This window comes from Rutidosis leptorrhynchoides, chromosome 1 (assembly GCF_046630445.1).
Source record: "Rutidosis leptorrhynchoides isolate AG116_Rl617_1_P2 chromosome 1, CSIRO_AGI_Rlap_v1, whole genome shotgun sequence".
NCBI classification, from domain to species: domain Eukaryota; kingdom Viridiplantae; phylum Streptophyta; class Magnoliopsida; order Asterales; family Asteraceae; genus Rutidosis; species Rutidosis leptorrhynchoides.
Window position 1 is genome coordinate 521819980 of NC_092333.1, and position 18946 is coordinate 521838925.

The following is an 18946-nucleotide window of genomic DNA, read 5'->3' on the forward strand; positions in this document are numbered from 1 at the left end:
GTCACTACGAATTTCTGGTTATGCCGTTCGGATTGACTAACGCACCTGCAGTGTTCATGGACCTCATGAACCGTGTGTGTAGTCCTTATCTGGACAAGTTCATTATCGTTTTCATCGATGATATTCTTATCTATTCTAAGGGTGATCAAGAGCACGAAGAGCATTTGAGATTAGTGCTTGATTTGTTAAGAAAAGAAGAGATGTATGCTAAATTTTCTAAATGTGCGTTATGGTTAAGAGAAGTTCAATTCCTTGGGTACGCTGTTAGTAAAAAGGGAATTCAAGTTGATCCTGCTAAGATTGAGGCAATTGAAAAGTGGGATATTCCGAAGACTCCTACTCAGGTTCATCAGTTCCTAGGTTTGGCAGGCTATTATAGAAGGTTCATCCAAGATTTTTCACGAGTAGCGAAACCTCTGACTGCTTTAACGCATAAGGGGAAGAAGTATGAGTGGAAGAGTTAACAAGAGTCTGCTTTCCAAACTCTGAAGGAGAAGTTAACTTCTGCGCCGATATTATCACTACCTGAAGGTAATGATGATTTTGTTATCTATTGAGACGCTTCGCGTCGGGGCTTTGGTTGTGTTTTGATGCAACAAAAGAAAGTCATTGCTTACGCGTCACGTCAATTGAAGATTCATGAACATAATTATACGACCCATGATTTAGAATTGGGAGTTTTTGTGTTCACACTCAAGTTTTTGAGTTGACTTTCGATTGACTTTGACTTTCAGTTGAGTTTTGTTGACTTTTCTAATTAAGGAAACTTTCCTAAGATAAAAACTTTCTAAAAATATAAACTTACCTAAAATAGAAACTTTCTAAATATAGAAACTTTCCAAAAATGAAAACTTGCTAAAAATAGAAACTTTCTAAAAATAGAAAGTACATGTTATACGCTGTCCTGATCATACCGAGTGATGTTCTATGCTTACTTACAACAAGTACTATCATACTAAGACTTGACCTAAGTTAATTATTTATATCGACCTGCTTTATTTATAGGCTGGCGTTGTGGTCATTCTTGATCACTTTACCTTTTGCTGTTCGTATTTCTGTGTTGTTGCTTCATTTGCTTTAAGGTGAGTTATAGTCCCGTTTTTCATACTATTTTAAAGTATTTTTGGGATGAGATTACATGCAACTTTTGTTTTACATTTTAGACACAAGTGGAAATTAATTTAAATTATTCATTGTGAGTTGAACAAAAATATTTTCAAATCTGGTAATTGTAATCACTGGTTTCTACTGGTTAACGCGAATCCTATGGATAGATCTATCGGGCTTGACAACCCTATTTTATGCTAGTCGCGCTAGCAATTTATAATCGGAATGTATTAGTACTTCGTATTTTGGAAGATACACCTGTTCAGTGTATATTGTTATATTGGTTTTTGTTAAGGGTAAGGAGTTGTTAAGTGATTACTAGGTGGTTCACGGGTTAATGGAATAATATTTTTATATGTTTTCGAGCATATAATTTTGTGGTCCAAAATGAGTCTTTATGTTTTCAAACATAAATTTTTATGGTTTAAATTAATTATTGTTTGCAATATTAAACCTATAATTCACTCAACATTTTTGTTGACAGTTTACTCGCATGTTTTATTCTCAAGTTCATGATTGATTGCTTCCGCTGTGCTTAGAGAGTCTGCATTGTCTGTCGCTGATTTTGATTTAAACATTAAACATTGCATTCTACTTTAAATACTGTTACATTGTGGGTAGTTGTTGACTTGTTTTGGTCAACCCTTTTTATACATTTGGATTGGTTTTTCGAAACTTACAAATGATTTAGATTTTTCCTTTTGAGGTAATCAATTTTATTAAATGAATGCAATGTTATTTATTAAATTCATATAGAGTTATGATCAAACTGTGGGACCAAGAGACGAAGCCGTTAAGGGTACTTGACGGGTCGTGTCAGTACTCACCTGAATGCTCAAAGACAAAGCGTGAAGCACTAAACGAAGCAGAGGAAATTTGTGTTGGATCAAGGAAAGCAGAGAAGGTTAAAAACTTTTAGAAGAAGTTATGAGCTATTTATAAGGAATTAAAAAATCAAAGCGTCTCAAAGAAGTTGAAAAAAGGGATGTTAAAAATAAATGGCCAAGAAAGAAACACGTGCACGCATCGTGTAAAGGAAAAAGGAGTAACAAACAGTGATGTGACAAGAAACGCCTGAAATGACTAGTTGACCTGTGTAGCAGAGTGACAGCCACCGACAAAATCTTCACGCATTAAGTTCACCCTATCAACCGTTGTCATTTTTTACACAATTCAAACCTTTGAAAAATATAAAAAACAAATTATTTCGACGCATGAAAGAAGGTGATTGACAGGTAGAATTCAACACCATGCGCAATCCTTGGGCATAATATTGAACTGGGAGGACTTAATGATACGCATACCCGATTAGCTCGTATAGCGCATCACACGTGATCCTCACGTGCCGCATAAATAAGCGCGCCACAATGCTAAAGCGCACAGGACAAGGCTGAGCGCGCAATGACAAAAAGCCTGCAAAAGAACCATACATGGTCGATGTACAATTTGTCAGAAGGCGCTGTAGCTTGAATGGAATATGTGGCAGACAAGAACCAGGACTGACATGATGCTTTTTGCTTTTGTCGGCCTCTCATGCAAGGTAGTATTGTTAGTACAGATCACGATCCCTGGCCATATTACGTGGCACTAATGGACAAAGGAGGATTACACTATAAATAAGAGGTCCAAGCCACGAGGTGGGGGAAGAATTCACCTGGACTTGCACATATACTATTTTTAGTATAAAAGCATAACAGACAGACCATTCGCGCTACTCTCATAGCGCAACCCTTACCTGCGCTACCGGATTTGCATCATATCACTCGACTTACTTATGGTTACATGTAACGTTGCATGAACATAAACCCAAAATACCTGTTCCAAGCCATCAGTTACCAGTTACCCCGTTGATGGTGGGCCGACGTTTAACCACCCATGTCGAGATCCTCATCTCACAAGGGGTTATTCACGGTACGCAGAACCGAAGAGTTAAACTCGAATTACCCTTAAATCCCCTTAGTTGTTGTCAAGTATGGACCGAACCCGATACATCTATTTTATGCTTGACCATGAATCACGTTCTTCATAATCCCGGTGGTTATTCAATTTCAGTTATGCGATTCTTCATTGTAATCAATCCATTTCAACATATGGAACATCAACATCTCTTTCAGCGAGTCGGTGATGACTACCTTGTTCCTAATCTTCGTGATAACGGTGTTCAACCTTCCCTGAAATTTGATGCCAATTAATGCTAAGATCCACGAATTGCTAAACAAAAACTCATAGCTTGTTTTATTAACTCATGATAATAATAAAAAATATATCAAAACAAATCTGCTGAAAATAATAACAGCGCGTCTTTTTATAATAGCCAATGGACACAGTCTTACTGGATTAAAATAGCTAAACATAAGGAAAGTTAAATATTAGTAAAACAATTAGAATTCTTCCAGGACTCTAATTGCATCTGCCTTGCCTTCTGTTTCACGTCCAGGTATCCAAAAGCCCACAAGCAGGCCGATCCTTGTTGTCTTCAAAATAATCTTGAAGGCCCAGTTGTTTCTTGGATCGCCTTTGGTACAACTGAGCCCATTTCTGTGCAGGCCAATCAACACTTGAAGGTTCATTAGCAACCACACCTGCATCACTATATTATACTACGTAACACTAATAACGAAAAATAGGTAAACTTGTGAAACATACAGCTTCGTACAAGTATTACAAGTAAAATTTTTTTAAGTATAATGCAGTGTAACTATATGTTATGATGATCTCTTTGCTATGAAAAGTCAATTTAGTTCGTTGGTTCTACACATTTGGACATTTCAAAACTCTTTCGAATTAAATTTTCAATGGGATCAAACGATAATCTATTATATGTACTACAACTTTTCGTTTGGTGAGTGTTGATAAGTTAATTAAACTACCCTTGGAGTATTATTTTTCATAAATCATATCATACTTATATAATATAAGATTACTTGGTGGTTAAAATAATACTCCGTAAAATGTCATGATATGTTTATTTTGGGCACAATCATCATATTACTATTATTAACGTGATGTTCAATCAATCAATTAAGACAAACATGCTTCGACTATGATTGAATCAAATAACTATGAGAAAACTATATATATAGATTTAATCAAGAGGGAAATACTTTTCTGAAAAAGGGAAGAGTAAATTTTTTCGTTTTTTTTTTTTTTAAATTAGGCATTAAATGAAAATATGAATATTTAAAAAAGCCATTTCGTGATAACACTATTATTTTGGCATGAATACACTCGAAGAAATAAATGATAACATTCATTGTAATGAATGTTTTGCTTCTGAGTTTTTTTAGGGTTTTGAAAATTAGGGTTTAGAAATTAAGGGTAAAAAATTAGGGTTTAGAAATTAGTGTTTTGGGTTTAGAAATTAGGATTTAGATTTTAATTTAAATTATTAACATGAACGATTTAGAGTTTAGGGTTTAGGGTTTAGGGTTGTGGGTTTTAGGTTTAGTCCTAAACTCTAAACTCTAAATCGGGCTAAATCTTGGAAAAAAATTCACATATGATGGAAAAAAACACTCGAAGAATAACATTTAGGAATAACATTACGCATGATGCATGTTATTCGTTTTTTCTTCGAGCGTTTTTCCGTCAAAATAATAACATTAATCGTCAAGTGTCTTTTTTAAATGTTCATATTTTTGTATTCTTTTAATGTTGGAAAAAAAATATTACGAAAAAAATGAAAAAATAAAAAAATATATCTACTTCCCCTTCCCCCAAAAAAGTGTTTCCCTTCTAATTAGCTATATATATACATACTAGATTTATGAGCCCGTGCGTTGCACGGGGACTCATCCGTAAACATTATTGGTTTTTAAACTTATATATGAAAGAACGATATTATAGGAAAAGTGTCAAAAGTACTTTTGTGGTTGAATTAGTAAAATATGTTTTTGTTAACAACACACATTAGTATCAAACAAACTTGAAACTTACAGTGGTATATCAATTAACGAAATGATAAAAACAGTATCACAAGTATTATGTTGGGTGAACTGTAGACATCAGACTCACGACCAGGTCCTTTCCCTCTCTAAATCCATTCTTAAGCTGCCATTCACACATTAGTTTAAAGTCATAAGCAGTAACAAAAGAATACGAATACGCAGATAATTCATAGTAAAAAAGTATCACTATATATGTCTATATTTTTGACAAAAAGCCTTCTCGAATGACTAATTTTCATTTATTGCATACTTGCATAAAGTGGACTGATAATACTTCAACTAAAACTAAGAGATTATTTAGGTGTTTAATTGTTACCCATCATATGCCACTTCAAGAATTACATACATCCTTTAGGTTCATACGTCACAAGAGAGTTATAATCAAATATACAAAGCAAATGGTGTCAAAATGTGTGAAGTTCATGTATAATGTATAACCTGCTCAATAGTGGTGCATCCACCGAGTAGCTTATCAGCAATGTTATCATTCATTTATGGTAATTCTCTATAGAATAGTTCTTTACAGTCAACCTACCAATAATTCACAAAGGAAATAAGTTTTCCAGTACATCTTAAATTGAATTAAAAAAAAAAAAAAAGAAAAAGAAACAACTTACAGTAAACTGACAAGGAAGACCACGGAGATCTTATTGCTTCCAAGTATTTGGAAATACAAGTGGAAAAGATTTTGTTTCACCTCCTTTCATTCCGATTATTGCGTCGAGAAAACTGGGAATAACTCTATCTCCCGTCATTTGTATCAATATGGAAACCTGCAAATCCAAAAAACACATACTTTCTTTTAAGGAAATGGTCGAAGAAATGAAGGTTGACTTAGGTTGGTAGAAAAATACCTTTACTCTCTGCAGTCGGAACATTTTTTGATTCTGATCCGTCTTGTTCCACTGTTATTGCTGATATATCCAGGATGGCAACATCACCAATCTATGGAATTTTTCTTTAGCTAAATTTATATTTGAAAATTAAAAATATATATTGTGTGCAGAGATGGCAAAGTGAGTGGGTAGTGTGATGGGTCAACACTTTAAATTTGTGGGGGTGACATAGACCAGGACCAAAACACCAAAAAAGTCACAATAAATTTATTTAGTGTGCTAATATGTCATATATGATATATGATTGCATATTATAATATTTCAATCTCACAATGTTGGAGATCTTATACATTCGGGACAACTTTTAACCCACACATGATTTTGAAGCTTATTTTACTATACCCATTACTCCATTAGAGATTAATGACCCAAATCACTCCTTTGCATGTGTCTTACAATTGCCATCTCTAAATTTGAGGATTCTACTCTTACGATTTTAAAATACATACAAAAGCTGATGTATATATAATGGAATACTAAATACTTTTTACAAGAAGATATATTAGTTGAAAAACAGATTGAGGGGGCTTCTAAAACATTAAGTACCTGTAGTCCTCTATTTGTAACAATTCGCATCGTACTAAAGACTTATAATGACGTGTAAATTCTTGATCAGCCGCTGTTTTAGCATCTATTTCACTGTCAAGCTCAACTACTATCTTCAAATTCTTGTAACCGTCATCTGGGACCCATTTCACTTCCGGTGCTACATCCACAATAATATCATATCTATCCCACAAGACAAGTTGAATTAATATCAAAATTAACAAAAGGCCTGTAATTATCCAACTGAAAAGTTAAAACATTTGACATACTCTAGTATCAAAGAAGAGTAAGTTGCTTCCATGTCAGGAAATGTTGTTGCAATGCGGATTGAGTCCTATAGAGCCCGTCCATCTACCTTCAAATTTGATCACTTTTTTATTATTTCAGATTTTAATAAGTTAATATTAAAAAAACAAAACAAAACAATGCATACAGATGACATGGTGTACGGAAGAGTTCTTTTTAGAATGGATTCAACAACTGATTTTCTGATTTTCTGAAACCATCCTTCCCTATATAACTTATTAAAATACTTTCTGAAACTTTCTTCCCAGGACAAAATCCAGGAACCTGAAGAAACGTTGTGTATTCCACCATTAGTATTTCACTGATGCAAAACTTAACAAAAGAACACAAACGTGAAGTCTACAAAATAAAATTAAGAAGCAGATGATGGGATCTAAGTGTACCTTTGCCTTCTTCATAAACTGATTAATGACCCTCTTGTAACTATCATCACATACTATAGACGGAACTTTTATGCTCAGCTGAATCTGCAGACTGCAAATATTAACTTGCAGAAATGTTGAATATTGATTCGAAAGACGAAATTTTGTTTCTTTAACATATATAGAAGAATCACAGGTAAGAATGGTACCGTCCACCACTTCATATGGCCATAAAAGCTTGCAACATTCACTAAAAAAAAACCACATACAGTTGTATAATTATATGCAGTTTTTTTTAATTATAAATATCTAAGCATGACGCAAAAAACATGGAGTGTTATATCACAAACCTAAACTCAAGCGTTGACATGAGAGGCAGAGGTGGAAGCAGTTGAGTTCTGAAGTACATGGGTAGTCTTCCCAATCCAAACACTCATCTTTCTTTTTGTTGCTCCTAATTCGTTGATATTCTACCTATAATAACCACAAAATTACATTATTATATTGTATTCATGAACAAACAAAATTATATGACTTACTTTAGGTAGTGAACTGACTAAATTAAGGCTTTAAAATTGACACACTTTTTAAGGTTTAATTAGAACATAAAGAAGGAATACCAAATACATCACAAATCGTGTTCAAACCTTTTCTTCATTCAGTTTAAAATAAAAAACAAATCTAAAACCTAAAATTAGTCAGGGACTGGTAAACCCCAAAATATCGTGGTTGCAAAAAGGGTTAACCGCTTCAAAGCTTATTTAATCGATTGAACCCCGAATTTGCTTACAAAACTTCAGTCGGTTTAAACAAATCTATCAGAAACCCTAATTTTGAACCCAGATCTTAAGTCGATCGCATAAAATTGAAGAAAACAAACCTTAATGATGAAGATGAATCGATACATATGATCATGAAGATGAACGATGATGATGGTTGAAAGTAAACCTAAAGTTTGGGACAGTTGATTGATTGAAAGAATGGATGAACTGATGAAAGAATCAATTGCATAAAAGTGAAGATAATAAAACCGATTCAAATATTGGATTTATTAAAGATGAAATAAGACGAATGTTGATGAATTTGATTGTGCACATTTGTCACTAACATTCACACTGTGATGTGAAGTAATCTCTCAACAGTCAATGCATAAGGAATTTGGACAAAAAGAAAATTCCATATAATCATACTATAATATTATTAGGAAACTCTTGACAAACGTAAGTGTTGAATTCCATAAGAAATTTGGATTAAAAAAATTTTTTTGGTTTACCCCAACTACACATCTTAAACTTCATCTAACCTTTATAAAGATCCATGTATTAGCACTAATATCTATGAGCAAAAACATCCAAATCAAGCAAGAGAGTTGGTATGTACTAACCTGCTTGCTTGCGATTCAAAATCCACACAGACTTGTTGTAACCATCCTACAAATAGAACGTTCCAAATTCAAAAAGACCTGCAATTCAACCAAGAATTCAAGCATGCATGTTATTTATAGCAAGCATATATATCAGGTTTTGTAGCAATATCATAAAGTCTAGAATAACCTTCAAACAACTAACAGATACAAATACAATACAAATACAAATAGTTATTAATAAAAATAATCTTATTATAAAATTATTTTGAAAAAAGACAGAAAAGATGAAAGAATACATATAAGTAACATATATAAATACATAACGATGAATATGCCATACAAAAATACAAAGAATTGAACAAATAAACAAAACCCAAAATTCATGTGTACCTGATGATAAAACTCTTGTAACGAACAGAACCCTAAATTCTTGTGTATCAACAACAGTAATTTAGGGTTTGGTTTTTTCCGATAGAATCAATTGTGTTTGGTTTTTTCGATATAATCAATTGCGATTTAGGGTTTCAATCGAATGGGTGAAAGAGACGACGAAGATAGGCATTTAGGGTTCGAGTTTGGTTTCGGTTCAACAGACGATGAAGGAGAGCTCTGGGTGAGGAACGTTTTTTTCTCTTTTGTTTGTGCAGCGTCATTTTTTTTTCTTTTGTTTGTACATCGTGGCATACTTAGTTGTTAATGATAATTAGCCTAGTGATTAACATGTCAGCATCTTAGATTAGGATTAACTTAATGATTGCCACATAGGATGTTTTTTCAAGATTTATAAGATGTAATAGATATAGATATATATAGTGGTAGGATCAAGAGGGAAGTAACCAATCGGGGGGAAGCGGGGGGAAGCAAATTTTTTTTTTTTTGTTTTTTTGGTTTTGGTAAAAACTTTGTTCACGAACATTATAGATTGGATGAAAACATGAACATTTAATAAAGACACTTTGTGATAAAAGTTTTTATTTTGGCAGGAAAACGCTCGAAGAAGTAATATATAACAATTATCGTGTTTTTCGAGCGTATGTTGAGGTTTTAGATATTAGGGTTTGGATATTAGGGTTTATAGGGTTTAGATATTAGGGTTTAGAAATTTAGGGTTTAGGGTTTAGATTTAGGGTTTAGATTTAGGATTTAGATTGAGTTTTTAACACGAACGGTTTAGAGTTTAGGGTTTAGGGTTTAGGGTTTGGTGTTTTGGGTTTACGGAATAAACCCAAAAAACCAAACCCTAAACCCTAAACTCTAAACTCTAAATCGGGCTAAATTTTACTTCACAAAACATGAAAATAAAACGTTAACATTCTTCACGAACAATATTATCTTGAATGTTATTTTTGTCGATCGTTTTCCCGCCAAAATAATAACAATCATCACGAAGTGTCTTTTCTAAATGTTCTTATTTTCATCCAATCTATAATGTTTGTGAACAAAGTTTTTTCAAAAAACGAAAAAAAAAATTTGCTTCCCCCGATTGGTTACTTCCCCATTGATTCTGCCCATATATATATATATATATATATATATATATATATATATATATATATATATATATATATATATATATATATATATATATATATATATATATATATATATATAAACCAATTTTTTTTTGTGAATTGTGGTTGAAAGTTATTTTAGGATGTTTGTATCTATATATTATATCTATATATCTATATCATATATATTATTAAATTAATTACAAATTAATTACGGAGTAACAAGAAGGTAATATATTCCTAAAATCTCCGGTGCCGGATTTTAATTCTCAGTCACCGGAATATGAAATGGAAGATGGAGAGATTAATGTTACTGTTGAAGATTCAAGTACCACACTCCTGTAAAGTCAAACTTAGCAGAAAAAGTTAACACCCAAAAGGAAATTCACAATTCAATGGAAAAAGTTACCAAGGCTTTATTATTACAAAAGGAAAAAGATGTACTAGAAATCAAACAAACCTTATTTGTCTCCAAAAGTAAGGAGAAAGTACTCTGCAACAAGTCAAATGAGGATGGCATGCCTTCGGCCACTCCTTCCACTTCCCAAAATTTGCTTTTTAACCTCAATGTAAAAGACTATCCTACCCTTGTCCAACTTTCAACAAATAACAAGTCTCTCTCTTCTCTTTCTGCTGGTCAAAACTTTACTTCAATTAACAACAACAAAGATTCTTTTGCTTCTTTTGCTTCTAATCTCACTGATAATATCCAAGTTGACATAAGTGACTAATGTTTCAACAACAAATGTCAATCTTCATGTGAGAAGATAAGAGAAAGACGTATTCAAGAAGAAAAAAAAAAGGTTCCTTTCATTCAACCAAAGACTAAAGTAGGCAAGAAGAAAGCAAATTCTAAAGATAAAAGTTGGATTGATGATGTTCCTGACATTTCGGACATGTTCGATACTACTAGTGAGATCATTCATGTTGTTGGCCAAGAAACATCTCTAAAATCTTCAAAACTTAATCGACAACAATTTGGGGGTAAAAACTTACATACAAAGAAGAGTTGCAAAATTTTGATGCCCTTATGAAAGATATGGCGGACGATGAACCAATTACCAACACTTCAAAACCATGAGGATCGCATTGTGGAATTTCCGTGTTCTCTAGCCAATTCTCACTGTAGAAAACATCTTGATCTGTCATATGTTCTTTGTTTTTGTCACCTACCATTCTCAATCAGCCTCCTTTCCAATTAGAACACAATTTGGTTCAAAGAAATTACTTACAACATCCTTTTTGTTTCGATCAACTTCTCATAGCTCAATCGTCTCGCTCTATCCCGCAACTTTCCTTCTTTTTCTCTTTTTAACCTTTCCTTTCTGCCTGCCCTCGTTCAAGTCGTATGCTTCAATTGCCCGGATTCAATCCGTTTTAATCGTAATTGAAATTAATTTCATGGATCGAGATTTTATTGATTTCTCTCATGTTTCTTGTCGTCATCTACTCAATTTGGGGATGATGTTTCTTCTTAATCATATCCTACTGGTACGCCTCAATTCTTTGTGTTTTTTGGGTTCATGAGCCCAGTTATGGGTGGGCTGCTTTGAAGATTTATAATGTGGGCTTTCCAGTGGGCTTCAATTCAACTTGTGGTGTTTAAATCCAAAGAACTTGGGAGCCCATTTCGAGTGGGTTCCAAAGCCCAATCAATAGTGAGTTTTGTTTTTCAATTAGGTGTGTCGTTTTGTAATTTGATGCTTTCTTCTTTCAATTTTTGTCATTTTATAGGCTCAAAAGCCTATCGCAATGTAATGTTTATTAATCTTCATCGTTCTGATGAAGTTTAATTAATTTAATATAATTCTTTTTTCGCCTTAAGAAAAAAATATATATATTCCTAAAATCTAATATATGTTTTAGCATTGCATCATATTATATCTATATGATCCCGCAGCTTTGGCTCAGTGGACATGTGGTGGTGCCTAGCACCCCCGCCGGGCTAGAGGTCTCAGGTTCGAGCCTCGTCACCTACAAAGGATATTATTTGAAAAAAATTCCTTGAGGGTGGCCCAAAGGGAAGGTTTTACCGACCCGCTCCGGGACTAAGGTCCGGCCCGCCTGCCCCGTATGGGATGGTTTAAGGGTCAGATCCCCTGAGTGTGGTTCGGGTTTCCTGCCCGAACGCGTGTGTGTGTGTGCAAATGATTACTAGGCTTCGGTCCGGACTGATGCAAGCTTGCCGTTCAAAAAAATAATAATTTATACATACAACATATATACATATATTATCGGCTATATATAAGGAACATATACGGTACACATAATATTTGACGGTTTAACCATTGCATCATCTAACTTTTAGGAATTCCATGTTTCATGTGTGTTATCTCTAAATGAAGTTATCACTATTTATATATATGAACTAGTGAAATGACCCATGGAACCACGAGTTTGTTTAAACGAAACAGTTTAATGATATATTTTAGGTATTAAGTGAACGTAAGTGCTAAAGTTATTTAGTTTAATGACCCGTGGAACCACATAGTCCGACTAAGAAACTCGTCAGCTGAACATTTCATCAAACACTTAAAATACATATTAAACAATCCACATTTAATCATAAGAGATAATATTAGTTGTCATTTTATTTTAAATAAAAGTGTAAATTAAAATATAAATTTAGAACTGGTTTTCTTCTGCCTAGCTTTTATACCTTTTCATACTCAATTCAAAAAAATTAATTAAAATAATTTAAAATTTCACCAATTTTAATAATTAAAATAATTATTAATAAGATTTATTAATAATAATTAATTAATAAGATTTAATTTTAATTCAAAATTATTTAGATTAATGACATCACCCACCATGCTTAGATTTTTTTCTTTTATTTTTTGATTTTTTTAACAAAAGAATTAGCCTAATAATGACATTATCATTATAGGATTTTAATAGAAACTATAGATATGATCCATGACTGTAAGTTTTATTTACATCTATTTTATATTATATTTTAATTTAATTTTAATATTGAAATTAAATTTATTTCATTAACACAACCGAATTAGTGTTTTATTCTTTTCTAAATTGATGTTGTTATTTTAACTAACTATGGATGCAATCAAACATGCGTTACTACTAACGGAGAATTTTTTAGCAATAAATATGGAAGTTATTTAAAGTTACAGTTTAAGTCTTTAAAATATTTATGAACACGCAAAAATAACTTTTATAATATTAATTATACATGATGATTCCACCGAGTACCATTATTTTGCTGAAATGATTAACAACTTTTCTAAAATTAAACTCGCGGGTTACACTTTTATTCAAAACATAATTGTATATAATAATTCCAAAATAATATAACTTATACTTTACTAATTTTACGTTCCATGACAAATTTTCAATGTACTCTAAATATTACGTAGTATATAATTTAAGTAAAAAGATATTAATGGTGAGAAAAAAAAAATTATAGCCGTTAAGTTACTAACACAACTCAATACCACTTTTAAAAATTGTCAACACCATGGGCTCTTAAACTCAAAAGAACTTTTAAAATTCGTCAACACCACGAGCTTTTAAACTCAAAAGAAATTTTTAATATTTGTCAACACCGCCACAGGCTCTTAAACTCAAAAGAATTTTTAAAATTTATCAACACCACGGGCTCTTAAATAATTCTTATACTTTTCCTTTTTTTAGTATCACTACCTACATACCAATATGAACTGTAAATTATATTTTTTGTACGGTTTTTTACACACCCGTGCAACGCAGGGGCTCAAAAACCTAGTATATATACACATATATATATATATATATATATATACATATATATATATATACATATATATATATATATACACATATATATACATATATATATATACATGTATATATATGTACATATATATATATATATACATGTATATATATATATATATGTATATATATGTATATATATATATATATATATATATATATATATATATATATATATATATATATATATATAATTGTAAGACCCGTTTATTCATATGATGTATATATGAAGAGCACGTACGAGAGTGATCGAAGGGTTGTTATACATGTTCTAGAGAGTATATACGTATAGTGTATGAAGGGTACGAGACGTGTTCGTGTGTTGGGGTTCAAGTACGCGAAAAGTGGACAAAACCCACACAAGGTCGCGTCGCGGCCTAGTTGGTCGCGGCACGGTATTGAACACAAATCAAGATCAGACAGCATGCAAACAAGACCACCAGACCACGCTGTTGGTCGCGGCGTGAAGGAAGAAGGTCGCGGCGCGGCTCTTCTGGGAGTCTGGTTCCGGATTTTACAATTTTAATGGGAAAGCGAGGGCGTTTTGGTCTTTTCACGTATGAGGCAGATTTAAGCCCCAATTCTAGTCCACTCATTCATTTATATCATTTTCTTTTCTCTTTTCTTTCTAATTTCTCTCCCAAAACATAAAACCTTCCTAGATTTAAAGTGTAAATCGGGTGTGAAGATTCGTGATCCGATCTTTGGAGCAAGAAGAAACGTTATTCTCCTCATTCTTAGCTACAAGTTGATACTAGCGGTAAGCTCTAACTCCGAATTATGTTTTCATGTTCATCATCTAATTTAGGGCTTTTGATTGTGAGTTCATAAATGAAACCCCATTAGTTGTTAATGGAAGATTAACACCAAGATTCGGGTTTAAAGGTGTTGAAGGCGGGTTTTGGTTTGGTAAACTAATTAACCAAGTTTAATGCTTTTAAACGAGTGAAATCACAAGTATTGAGTGATTATTGAGGTATTGGAAGCCATTTGTGTTCATTTGTTTGACTAATTTTGAATAGGGTCAAAATTAGGGTTTGTTGGTGATTTCGGTTCGATTGTCAATCGAGTAAGTTTATAAACTTAAAATGAGTTAAGTTAAAGTATAAACTTGAGTTAATGGCATTTTGAAGTCAAAACTAGCAAATGGTGAGATGTTGACTTTTTAAGGGTCAAAATGGGTTTTCGAGCGAAACTCGAGTTAAAATGCGTTCGAGTGCTTTAGTTGGTACACTTAGGTATTTCGGGTACGCTATAATTGGTCTTGTTGGATTCGGACCTTCGAGTAGCGTTAAAGTGCAAAAGGGTGTGATTTGCACTTGTTGTTCATTTGGGCGGTTCGAGAGTCCAAATGAGTTTGTATTGATGATTATGTGATAAATGGAATAGGTACGTTCCATTTGCGAGTTGTGGGTTTGGATTGCACTTCATCAAGGAGTTTAAGGTAAGTGTAAATTTACTATACGTGTATGTATGCATAGGATGGGTGCGTGTGTGTAGAGTGACCCTTGCTCGGGTTTACTCTATGTTTGTGTGGGAGAATGGACTCCTCTTATGCTTTAGGTCCATGTGATACTCTTATGCATTTTGGGTTACTACCATTGATGTTGTGATTGGCTAGCGTGTTTGATAAACCCCTTTGGCGATGGGTTTTGCTAGCATTTGTCGTGGAGATGATTCGGGTAATGAGTCGCGTGATGTTCGGATTCACTAAGGCGCGTGAAGTTCGGCCAACCCTATTGTGATGTTTGACTAAGGTATGAGTCGCGTGATGTAAGGATTCATAAAGGCACGTGAAGTTCGGCCATTCTTAATAGTCAAGTTGTTTGAAGGTAGTGAGTCGCGTGAAGTTCGGATTCACTAAGGCGCGTGAAGTTCGGCCAACCTTCATGTGGTTTAGGTTAAGGGGTTAATCTTATTGATGTTGTTGATTATGTTTATTGTATATGCGTATATACTTATTGTTGTGTTGCAGCTAATCTTGTGGCGTTACCTTGGTGTTTACGTAGCATGTAGCTACATTGTGTATGAGCTCATTATTAGCTTGCTTACTATGTGGAGGTGGTATGTGTTTACTTTTGTGCTTGGTGATGCGTAGTCATTTTATGTATATGTATGTGTATAGTACCTTTATGTGACGACCCGAAAATTTCCGAACAAATTTAAACATTATCTTTATATCATTACATAAATATTTCAAACATATATATTACGTACAAATTTACGATTCTAAATAAAAATATATATATATATTAACTTAGTCATAAAACGTCCTGATTTAAAATAATATATTTTGACAAACAACGAGTCCCTGATTTATAGAAGCAAATGACTACAACGCTCAATTTTATAAGTTACATTTATTATAAGGTAATTTTTTTTTGATAAGTAAGTCAAATTATTGATAAGGGTACACGTCGCATAACGTAAAAGGCTAGTTATCTAAACGTACGAACGAGCGCTCAAAAAACCGAAAGTGGTACATGAGTCGAGTGACAACGTACGAGTCATTTGAACAAAAATTACAAATCAACTATGCACGAGAATATAATATAATATTTAATTAATTCTAAAGATTAAATACATATATAATTATTTATATTAAATAAATGGATGTCAGTAGCCTAAAATGATTGAATGTAAGTTGAATGTGTGTCTCATGCACTCGCATGAGCTCTCCACACAATTCTCATGCAAGTGCATGAGGTGGTTTGATGGGTTATTTAACGGCCGGTCCTAATCCTCCCGGACGAAGTCATCAACAGTTGGTCCCATTGCGATGATCGACTCCAAGTAATGTCCTTAACATGAGCAAATGCACAGCGGAAGACTTAATTCGTACCTGAGAATAACATGCTTTAAAATGTCAACATAAAGTTGGTGAGATATATAGGTTTGATGCTAGCAGCGTTATAACTATGGACCACAAGATTTAAAGTTTATACATAATACACTCCTCGTGTATGGAAAAGACATTGAGCACTTGGTAACCATACTTAACTAAAAGTCACAGCAGCATACTCTTATATAAACACTACACCATACCAAGTGTAGTAACGAGAACGAAGTACTGTGCAACCGTTAAAAACTGGTCGTCCAGCCCGGTTGGGGATGTCAGCCCGATAGATCTATCAACAGGATTCGCGTTTACGCTCCTCACGTAATTAGCAGTTACCAAGTATAAAGAGATATGCCATGGTACAACTCAACGTAGAATTTATTTTTGATCACTTGTATCCATAACGTAAATCATTCATAAAAACAGCGCATGTATTCTCAGCCCAAAATATTTATAGTTTAAAAGGGACTATATACTCACCAGACTGTATTTTGTAGTAAAAATACATATAACATCATTTAGCAAGTGTAGGATTGGCCTTGGATTCACGAACCTATATCATTCGTATGTATATATTAACACATATAATGGTAGCCAAATAATTACATTTATTAGTTATATAATATTTATATATTTAGTGTTGTAGTTTATATAAAATTTGTATTACATTTTGTCTATATATAATATCCTAAAGTTTATACTATATATATATATGTTGTATATATATATTTATTTATTAAAATGATAATTTTTAATAATAACAATAATAATAATAATAATAGTAATAATAATAAGTTATTTTATCTTTATAATAAAAATAATAATATTGATAATAATATATAATACTAATAATGAGTAATAATAATACTAATTATGATAATAATAATAAAATTAATAATTTTTCTAATAATGTTAATCTAAATAATGTGAAAATTTTTAATCAATAAGAATGTTATTAATAATACTTATAAAGTTAATAACGATAATAATAATAATTTCATTACTTATAGTTATGCTAATAATAATAATAATAATTATCATAATAATAATAATAATAATAATAATAATAATGATAATAATATCAAATTATACCTCTTATAATATTAAAAAGAGTGAAACTGCCCTACACGGGACTCGAACCCGCAACCTCTCGCTTATATGCGAACACTCAAGACCACGGCTCTAGCGCCTCTTTTCTGTTTTATTACGTGACCCATTTAGTTTTAATCTCTCTTTCTGCTATCTCTATTTGTTCTCCTTCATCATCAAAACTTAATCCACCGGTGTTCATTTTCAAGTCTAACCACTAAATCCTTTCATTGGCTTTAATATTTTTAAAACGTATCATAAATCAATAGTTGTGTTTCTGAATTAACACAAAAAAAAAAAAAAAAAAAAGAACTGCAGTAGCAGCAGCATGTTCGTGACCCAAAAAAAAAAATATATGAACTCCAAATCGATTTTTGAATTTAAGGTCGTTTTAGACAAAATTTCCTACATGAAAAAGATTAGAAATCGATTATGTAAACTATCTGATTCATCGTTTTGATCTAAAACTTTAAAACAAATTCCAATTTTCCTCAAGAACATACCAGTTGACTTTTGAGATTAAGGTTTGACTTGCAAATTGAAACTCGATAGCTAAATTCGAGATCTGGAATTCTCCAGTTAGTTTAAATAAAGTATTTCTAACATGATAGCATTTCTGGATTTTAAAATATGTTAAGAAACCGAATTCTTTGAAAAATCAATCAACAACAGGGCCGTCGGCCTGTTCTTTCTTATTTATCTCTTTTTTTTTTTTTTTTTTTTTTTCGATTTGCAGAGGTCCCTAAACTTCTAAATAAGCATTCTCCAATAATAGATTTTAACTGATTGTTTCCCTTTTATGCTATAATCAATCCGACAGAGGACTCACGAGTAAACAGGAATAGAAGAAAAAGATACACAAAAAATTTGGTTTTATTCAAAACAGATAATGATAATGATCAGAGAAAAGATACGCATAAATATATATATCTATTTTTTTTTATTTATTTGACCATAACGATTTATTTCTTACTTTTATATGTTCTTATTTATAAATCTTGTAAATATAATAGTAATACTCTTAAAAAAAACAATTATAATGGTAATAATAATATATTTTTTTACTAATAATTTTGTTATTTGTTATAAAATATATAACAATAATATTATTAAAATATCAATAATGATAATAATATCAATAATACAAATAATAATAATTATTGTATTAATAATAACGATATAAATATTCGAAATAAATAATGA

General features: G+C 32.2%; 1 pseudogene; it reads right to left on the reverse strand.

Moving 5' to 3' along the window:
- Positions 1 to 3488: 3488 nt before the first annotated feature.
- On the reverse strand, positions 3489 to 11217 carry LOC139841790 (trigger factor-like protein TIG, Chloroplastic; annotated as a pseudogene).
- Positions 11218 to 18946: the final 7729 nt, after the last annotated feature.